Source organism: Parasteatoda tepidariorum, chromosome 9, assembly GCF_982258835.1.
Source record: "Parasteatoda tepidariorum strain Cologne lab strain chromosome 9, Ptep-v5.0, whole genome shotgun sequence".
Classification (NCBI taxonomy): Eukaryota; Metazoa; Arthropoda; class Arachnida; order Araneae; family Theridiidae; genus Parasteatoda; species Parasteatoda tepidariorum.
In genome coordinates this window covers 5,412,085-5,422,983 of record NC_141763.1, presented here as the reverse complement: position 1 = coordinate 5,422,983, position 10,899 = coordinate 5,412,085, and positions in this window count along the sequence as shown.

The following is a 10,899-nucleotide window of genomic DNA, read 5'->3' as shown; positions in this document are numbered from 1 at the left end:
CTAGCATTAAAAACTCCAGTTTTTTTTTTTCAAAAAAAAAAAAAAATACTTAAAAATTTTTTTTTCTTATAAAAAAATTAGTTGTGTGTGTGTGTGTGGAGGGGGTTTCTGAGTCCATGACCCTCCCCAGGAAACATTTCCGGATCCGCCACTGTCTGTGATAGAACTCGAAGAACGAATAGCACTAGTTGATTCATGCTGTTTATTTATTTATACCAATTTTGCTCATTATATTTTTTCTATTTTTTTTAATGTTCTTATCACGTACGCAGGTCACCAATGAAGGGATTTTAAATTTTGACTATGTCAACCTTCATCTATCAAAAGGTAACTCTAGAGAGAATCAAGTTAACATGTGTTACATACTAGTGAATTGGTATTCAATATTCATAGTGGTAGTTACGGCACATATGTAAGAGTTCTGATTTTAAATAGGCCAATAAATTGCAATCAAATTTTCGAAAATTTTCGGACAATACACTCAAATCCCACTTGAAGCTCCGTGTCTAATGACAGTACAAGTTTCAATCATTTCATGGTTTATTTACGAGCAAAATTCATCACCTCAGGGAATTTTTTAAATTTCCGACAATTTTCTGGCAGTTATGAATTCTCAAATGTTCACCAGAATCTCGTGACAATCCTAGCTTAAAATTTTTTCGGACCACTAAAGACAGAATGTTTCCTATATGCTCCCTATAACAACTTCCAATCTTAATTACAAAGTCTCGGATCCAGATAACAACTTCCAATCTTAATTACAAAGTCTCGGATCCAGATAACAACTTCCGATCTTAATTACAAAGTCTCGGATCCAGATAACAACAACAATTGAAACATTTTTCTTTCTACCTGGTAAGGAAAACTTGGTCAAGATTTTAAACTTCTTTCTTTGTGGCCAACTTTTATTTAGCATTACTTTCAATTGGATGAAATGACTCTCCAATTACCTTGAGTAGAACTACAAAATCTGGAAATGAAACTTCTTTCAGTTTTTTATTATACAGTACCTGGCTATATTATAAGACGCATTATAAGATTCTATGCAAAATCTTAATTATCAGGTGATACTCTATACTGCTGTATTGCTTTCACTCGGATGAAACCGGTTTGCATTTGCTTACGCTCCTGTATCAATGGGTTAACATTGTAATGCAATACTTTGAAAATAAATACAAATAGGAAGCAGATAAAAAATCTCCCGAATAAAAACCCATTACATGTATGTTTAACTATAAAAGTATTGCCTATAAACTCGTGCAAATCATGTCATTATTAAAACACTACAGTGTGTCTCATAATTTGATCTAATTATTATAATTTATTAATATAATGCTTGATGTAATAAATATTCCATATTTATATAATCCATCGTCTAATTTTTCTTATCGTCCAATTTATATTAAATATCGTTTATTTAACCCATGGATACACGAACGTAAACAAGCGCAAACCGGTTTCAGTTACGTAAAAAGAATAAAGCTGTATAGAGCATCACCTGATAATTAAGATTTTACATAGAATCTTATAGTGCGTCTAATAATTTAGCCAGAGAACTGTATCTGATAGAGAACACGTGGTCCAAATTTGAGATTTCTCTCTTGCACTGAGAAAAAAAGTAAGGTCAAAATTATCAGAATATGGTTAAATTTACAGTGTTTTCTGGCTCGATGACTACAACAAGAAAAATATTCTAATTTTTACCGTAGTGTTTTGGTAATGACATTCGGCAAAATTAAAACCAAGGGATGGCTCTATTAGTCATTTTTGGTAATACATTTGATAAAATTGGATATTTTTACCAAATAAGTCCGTGTTTTTTTACAGTTCTAGTACAATTGCGGATACAGCAAAAATGTTCAGTTTGATAACTTCATTTCATTTAGTAAATGGTTATTATCTTTGATTTTGGTTGGTTAATTTTTTCTCATCTCTATGAAAAGTATAAGCTATCCCCAGATAGCAAAATAAGGTTTATTTTCACTCAGCAAAAACCTTTTAATGAAAACCTAAAAAGATTTGTTATGCGGTTTACGAAGGGAATCCCTGGATCAAATATTCGGAGAAATTTTGCCTGCACGACGGACTTTTTTGCTGAAACTAACCCGCATTACAGTTGCATGGAGAATAAAACCGCAAAAACCTCCCTCGGTTAGCCCCACCGCAAAGGGACTTTAGCCCATGATCCGTCTACCACAGAGGACACTCTCTGTATTTTACTTTACTTTATTAAACAGCCGATCCGAATTTTTTTTCACGACTAGTAATTTCCAACTCAGTGGTCTTGTAATTTTTAACCAAATCCAGAAGACAACGGAACTTCTATTCCTAGTTTTGGGAGAATTTTATACGTGGAGGATTTTATCATGGAACTAACTCGCATTTGAGTTACATGGAAAGGAAATCCACGAAAACTCCCACGGGTAGCCTGACGACAAGGGGAATCTAACCCATGATCCGTCTACCACTAAGGATACGTTACATCAGCACTATGGTTGGCGCGAGCCGGGTGCAGATTTCAAACCAACAATGTCGGGATTCGAACCCGGTTCACCTGATTGGAAGTCGAAAACTCTATACCCTGAGCCACCATGCTCCACCTTCTCTGTATTATGCTATCTGTCTCTCTATTTGACAAAGGTTTAATAAGAATAATAAAGGGGGTATTTCCGTTTCATGATCTAAAACGCCAACTACAATCTCCAAGGCTCCAAATTGGTTTTAAATGGGAAAAATTATTAAGAGAAACGTGTAGATGTTTGCTTGGGAGTGGTTATGAGGTACACCCTCATTTTGGGACGTTTCTTTTAGTTTCTCGCTGTCCGCTGCCCTGAAGTGGACAAGACATAGCGATTATTCGGCCACAGATCACGATACGGCAATCTTCCCAGCCTAAATTGAGCACACAAACCTGCAGATCTAATAAATAATAACCAAATTCTTCAGCAAGTTAAAGTCAATCTTATGTGACTTACATGTTGCCACAGTTATCAAAGTGTCCTCAAATGATGATCCGTTAAATATTTTATTTTTCGTGATTAATTTTTCTTTGAGGAATTTGTTTATTATTTTATTAAAGGCATAATAGAGGTTTAATTCATTTTTTTTTATCTATTACTAGCTGAGTACCCGTTTTTGCGTTTTTTAATTAGTAATTAATTCGACAAAAAATAGAAGTATAATATATCGATCTTTAAATATTGGGGAAAAGGAATAAAAAATTCTATGAGAAAAATTGTAATGCTCACTGAATGAAGTGTAAAGAAAAAAAAATGCAAATGTATTTTATTGAGTAATTTAAAAGCAAATTAAATATTTTTATCAAAGAAAATTTATAGGGTTTAAACAAAAAGTGAAACTTAAAAAAAAACAAAAAACAATATGTAGTATAAAATAAGATTCTATGTTCTTGCTACTTTCCTATTATATTAAAATTTCGGATTTGGGAATGTCGCTAATTCCCTAAAAGATGACGGAAAAATAACTTATATTTGCGAAGAAATGTGCAAAAAGAAATTGTATCAAAAAGTGAGAATTTAAATTTATAATCGCAATAATTGAATAAAAAATGCATTAATTTACGATAAAATTAGCACGAATAGAGCCCGTCTATGAGCAATTATTTGAATGCATGATTTATAATACGCATGCTGTAATAAAAATCGGAATTTTAAGAATCATCTGCGATTGCATTATAAAAACTGCCGAAAAACAAAGAAAACATGGATTTTCTATAAAAACGGACAAAATACAGTACATTAAAAATAATTCTAAAATTATCACTGTTTTGGAATTTTTTTTTACAATTTTCCATTTTTAGTATTTGATGTTAAACAAAATGAGACCTACCGAGCATTTTCCTGCTTTCATAATACTTTCAGAATTGTGCTTAAGTTGAGAAATAATTTTAAAAGCTTTTCTTAACAAATGTTTTCTCATCGTTATCTTTTTAAAAAGACAGCTCTCTGAAAGTTAGCGGGTGAGAATAAGTTGTGAACGTCAAAATAAAATTGTAGCTCATTAATTTTTCTCTATTTAAACAACAAAGTAACCAGTTATATATATATATATATATATATATATATATATATATATATATATATATATATATATATATATAATACAATAAGAAAGACAATCAATAATTTATATTAATTTTTTCGAAAAAATAGTTATGCTTAGTAAATAGTCAGCTGTTTTGCATCGAGTAATTTTAAAGCAGCAGGATGTTTTTAATTTCTTAGTAAAGTATAATTTTCAATTTACTGGCAATAATTCAAAGTTTTCTTTTATTATAAACTTGACAATAATTTTAATTAAAAAAAATCGTGGCTTTCCTCGCCGCATAACGCAAATGCAGGTTAGTTTCACAAAAAGACATTCACGAAGGCAAATTTTCTTCCGATTTTCTTCCAGGAGTTCACTTGTCTTCTGAATCGGGTTCAACTTAGGAATATAGTAAAGTTAATAAATTTATCTGAAGAAGAGTTTTAGTTATAATAGTTAGTGATAGTAGTAATAGTAATAATAAATAAGCAATAGTTGTTTTGACTTTTCATATAAGAAGTTCAGTGCTATAGCGTAGGTGGAGAGTCCAAAAGCGAGAGTAAAATCTCTAAATTTGCATGAATTGACCACAGTGCTGACTTGAAATATCTTCAGTGGTAGATAGATCATGGGTTGGAGTCTCTTTGGCGTCGAGCTAATCGAGGAAGGTTTTCATGGTTTTCCTCCCCATGTAACGCAAATACAGGTTAGTTCCACCAAAATGTCCTCCACGAAGGCAAAATTTCGTCCTATACTTGATCTAAGATTTCCCTTTTCTTCTGGATTGGTTTCAAAATTTTAAGACTACGGAGTTGAAAAATAATAGTCGTAAACTCAAAAAATGGATCGGCAGTTCAACGACGATTATAAAATAAAATAATTTAAAAACGAACCTTTAATTTAAAGAAAGACCTAAAGTAAATGACTAGCACAATTAATTAGTATGTTATTGAAAATATAATTTGCGTGGTTGCGTACATAATAAGATCTTGAAAAATGTAAAAATACAACTAAATAGTTGGTAAAATAGTCAGCTGCGAAAACAGGCAAGGCCGCATACTTAAGGGATTAAGTTTCAAAAATGTTTAGTTTCATAAATGCCCGCCTACTGTCGATGAGCGGCCTGCATCAACAACCTAAACAAAATGATAAAAAAAGAAAAAGAAAAAAAAGAAAGTAATAATAATTTTTTTTTAAATAAAAAAAAAATCAGTAATTGCATAGTAAGGTTTTTAACGCACCCAATCTCAATCAATGTCGTTTTTCGATCTCTTTTTTTCGATGGTTAACCCTACGGATTTACGCATAGTTTTGAAAATACCATATTTTTAATAGGACATTATTACTATACACGAATTTCGAATTCTAGCTATCACTTTCATGTGTCTGATTTAATCGTAAATTCAATGACTTTTCCGTAGTTATTGCTGCCCATTTTCACGTAGTATCTGAAATCGCGATTTTTTTAAAAATATATTTTACACCTTGAAAATTTGGAATGGAGCATTTAAAAAAACTCGTTTTTGACGTGCTTTATTTGCGCAAACTTTATCGCAAATTTAAATGACTATTGCTGCTTATTTCCACGATGTTATTAAAATTTCGATATTATTACGAATCGCTTATTTAGGCATCCAATTATGACGTGTGGTTTATTTGAGCCGATTTTGTAGCAAATCAAGTTATTTGTAGTCACATAATTGACAAATCCTATATCGCGATTCGCATTTACGCATTTTAAAAATCATACGTTTTGATTCTTCTCGCAATTTAAAAATCACACATCGCGATTAGCTAAAAAATCTCATTTTGTATTCATTATTTTCATCCACATCTAAAAATATTTTACATTCTAACATCATGGGCAATATTTTCTCATTTTGAAGGAAGAAAAAAAAAACACATGAGCTTATTTCAAGTTGAATGGACCAATGACTAATGTCGACATATCACAGATATTCTGAAAAAGAAAAAATTATAGAACAGTTTTTTTTATAAAAAAAAACAACTGAAAAAAATTATTTCAAAATTTTGAGACTGAAACTATGTTTAGGGATCTACTTTGAAATATGACTCAATAGGGAGATTTGTCCCGCAGAGGACTGGTCGTTAAGATATGGTTCCCATCAAATCACCGAAGTCAAGCATCATTGGCTGCGGTCAGTGTGCAGGTAGGTGACCACTTGGATCAGTATGCGTAGGGATCTAAGATGTGCGGTATTGATCCTCGCTCGATAATCAGTTTATTGTAAAGTGCTAGATTTTGAGCGCAGATCGTCATTCTACCGAAGTGGGGGTGCTATCTACTCTGCAGAGGATCAAAATTGTAATGGCATGTTTTCGGATCATCTTCAGGGATGTTTCCAAGACCGTCACCAATAGCCCATTGCTCAGCTCTATTGTGACGTAAATGAACTACAACAACAACAATAGGGAGATTTCGCAAATTCACGTTAGCTTCCGTGCGTAAGATTTTAATTAATTGCGCATGTGCGCTTCTAGTGAGCATATATAAAAAAATTATATGATACAAAACTATCATATAATTTTATATGATAATGTAAAATTACATGACAATAGTATATGATATAAAACTATATATCATATAATATTATTGGTGATAGTATATTATGATATAATATACTATCATAATTACAATTCAATCATAATTTTTGTAAAAAAAAAAAAAGAAACATGGAAGGTAAACCTTTCCTCCTCTTAATCTTCAATGATTAATGAGAAACAAACACGAGGGTTGGTGAGCAAAAGGTGGAGCCTTCTAGTTTTCTGGATAATTGTTAAATTATTAGTTTTTTAACAAGCATACTTTAAAAAAACTAAGAAAAATTTTTTTTTCTATTAGGAAAAAAAAGTTAAAAACTGTCATCAGCTGGAATAGAACTCACGATCTCTAAGTTTTGCGTTAGATTTCATGATCATCAGCCCCGAATATACACACCTGCCTTGCGGGTTTTATTTTTTTATTTATTTATTTTAATTTAATAAATTAAGAGTCATTTGATTACTTGACGTTCCTGATTTTTTTTAAAAATTTTCGATATGTTCTTTACATTAAACTACGTTAACACGTGTTTTTTTCCCCCTTCAATTTTGGGAGAAAAAAAATTGAAATGACAGAATAGAAGACCTTCTGAAATTTTGTGAAAAACACATATGTTCGCATGCTGCAATAGAGTATCTTTTATAAAATGTGATCCATGGTACTGACCGCACAGAGGAAGGAAAAAAAAGCATGATCGAAACTATTAGAATATAGTAAAATTTATGGGATCACCAAAAAACAGGATAATTTTATTCCGTAACGATTTGATCAAGACTTCTCATGAAATTAACATAAAAATGTAGTTTTTTTTACCGTGCTGTTCGGTAGTAAATGTGGTAATTTTTTAAAATTTTATCATGATACCTTAGAGAAGCAGTTCCGAACTATGTTCAATGGAAATTTAGGGTTTCGGGAATGTTTAAGAGATTTAGCGAATTAGTACTTATTATTACCAGGTATAAATGGTTTTATAACTTCTAGTTAGTACTTTTCATAATCCCTGATTATATTTAGATCCAACCTATAAATCATATCTTATATAAACTTTCGGTTTCCTTCATTAAATTATTTGAAGTAAAATACCAATTAAATAGAAATGACATTTTTTTAAAATGAAAATATATTTCAGAAAACAATGTGTTGAATGTACAGGGTCTTTATAATTAAAGTTCCACTTTGAAATGGCTATAAAAATAAAATTACCCGACCAAATGTCATCAAACTTGGTAAATGTCTATAAGAGGTTATGGGATTTTAGTTTAAAAAAAATAATAAAGTTCAAAAATTCACCACCAGCGGTGAATGGCGCTGTATGCAATAAGGTTAAACGAAATAACAGGTGCAACAGATAACAAACCTGTGGCTTGAAATTTTGCCATCATTTTCCGTAAACCTTGCTGTGTCATTGGACCTCGGCGTTTTCCTCTTACAGTACGGAACTTTTGTAAAGCCCTCCGTTCATTGCTGTCGCATTCATAGTAACATTTCACGAGTAAAGCAGGGTCTTGCATGGTAACAGACATTGTCGACTCAGAACACTGACAGCTCAGACAAGGCGCCTCACTTTTATAACTGCAAAGTCACATGACGTGTAAAACAAATTTGCATATTTCACATTTGTTTAACACTATTGCATACAGCGCCATTCTCCGCTGGTGGCGAATTTTTGAACGATTTTTTTTTTTTTTTTTTGCGGGAACTAAAATTCCATGACCTCTTATAGACATTTACCAAGTTTGATGACATTTAGTCGGGTAGTTATATTTTTATAGCCATTTCAAAGTGGAACTTTAATTATAAAGACCCTGTATAACAAATTAGGAAAAGAAAAATTCTTATAATATATTACATTAGCACTTCATACTGCACTTCATACTTTCACAAATCAAATTAAAATAACTAAATTCTTTTGAAAAGAATAATGTTTTCAAAATTACCATTTTTAACGTTTATAACAAGTCTCTTATATTGTTAATGATTAAGGCCCGGATTTTGATGACATTTGCAATTTTTTGCATTTTTGGACATTTTTTGTCTTTTAGAGCATTTTTTTAGATTTATAGGGCATTTTTCTTTAAATTTTGGGGCGTATTTTGCATTTTAATGCATTTTTTAAAGTTTTCTATTAATTTTTTCCAATTTTTATTATTTTTTATCAATTTTCATTATTACACTGGCTTCCAAACAATGAAGAAAATCTATAGGATATTAACAGGCGAAGCAAAATCTTTTCAAATTGAAGAAGAATTCTCAGTAAGTGAAACCGTCTTTTTCAAGTACACGCCTATAACATTAGTAGATGTTGAAAGAAGCTTCTGCAGGAATGAAAATTTACTTTCAGACAAGAGACGCTCGTTTACGTTTCAAATTATCAAAAAACATTTAATAATCCAGTGTAATTCTGATATTTAGTAATATTATGAGATGGAAGTTGTTATATCCATCAAAGTTTCTATACAAAAGAAAAATATTTTGGTGTCAATATATTTTCCTTTTTTTGTTATTTTAGGATATAAAACATATTTTTCAAACTTTAATGAACGTAGAACAAGTATTGCATTGCTTTATATTTTTTGAATGACTCATAATAGTTTTAAAGAGCAAAAAAATTTTTTAATTCAATATTTTTACTTAATTTAAGGCATTTTTTGCGCAATTTTTGCATTTTTAAGGGCATTTTTTGTCCTTTTTAAGGACATTTTTTGCACTTTTTAAGGGCATTAGTTGAGATTTTTTAGGTCATCAAAATCCGGGCTCTATTAATGATAAAACGATGAAAAATCTTCATTCCACAAACTAAATATTTTTAAGATAGTCTTTTTTAAGGTTATGACATTCACAATTACTTAGGGTTCCGTTCTTTCACGATTATTTAGGGTTCCGTAGAGGGAAGCCTAAATAATACGTGGGAACAGCTGCCTTAGGCGCATGGCAGAATAATCAGTAATTCAGTTAATTTTATTTTTCCGTTTTGCATTTTTATAAAATGTGTGGTAATAAGAGCTATAATTTTTAAAACCAGAATTTTCGATAAACTGTTGTAAAAAATTACCAAATTAATGGTTTAAATACCATATATTTTGATTTCATTACCAAAATAGCTCTTTTTATTTTTCCTTGTTTTGCGAGAAATGTCGTAATTTTTTCTCCACGAGTTATTTTGTGTTCTACTACTTCCACCTTAACTATTTAGACATAAATACTAAAAATTGACTTTAGCATTGCAAGTCAAATCCGATTTTGGAAATAAAGCGATTTTCTTACACTTTGACTTCTACACTTATTTTAAATGTTAATATTGCGGATAAATTATTTTTAAAAACAATGCAATTAAACTAAGTATATCAAATTCATATAATTTTCTTCTCTATATCTAAATAAATATTTCAATTCTATGAATTTAGAAATAGTGAGCAATTAGTCATTAATACCTTACATTTCATTTACATAAAAAGCATGTATTTTTAGAAGAAAAGTTTTTGTATATATTCCTGATTTCGGTACAATTCTCAATCAGTAAGTTTTCTCTTTATCTAATGTATTAGATAAGAATACATTATAATCATCGAGTAATGATGTACTTCTAAAAAAATAAGCCATGTTGACTAAAGAAGCAATCTATATATACTAGGAGGCTTCGCCCCCTGCTCGCTGGCGCTCACCAACCCCCGGAACTGCTTTCACAGTTCATTTCGGATTGCTTCGCAATCCAATGCTCGCTTTGCTCGCTCATTGGATACGTTCTTAACGTCTAGTTTTTGTATACTTTTTTGAATACTGAAGTTCCGAAAACTTTTTACTGTAGAAAATTCTAAACCTGTACATTTCAATATTAATTTGAAATTGCAAACACTTCACATATTTTTCTTAATCACACTATTCTAAATTTCAGTTGTTGAGAAAAGTAACTGTTGTAAGTTTTGTTTTAAAGTCTTTTCCACCAGAGGGCTAAGGCCATGTGTTGTAAAACAATATGAAATAGTAGTCCGCCCCTAAACGCCGGATGTAAAGCATCGGCTTCGATGAAGATAATTTTGTATTTTTAATTCTCTGAAGGGCGCCACCCTATAATAATATGGAATTTGTGAAATAAATGTATATAGTTTTGATTGTTGATGAAGCCCATCATTTTGTGTTTTCATCAGTGTTCAGAAGCAGAACAATTATAAGTTTTTTTATTTTATCGCAAAAATATAAAATGTATGAAAAACAAAAAAAAAAACAGTAAGAAAATGAGTATAGTCATAGAAAAAGTTAAAATTATAATATAGTATTTGTCAGTTAAAATA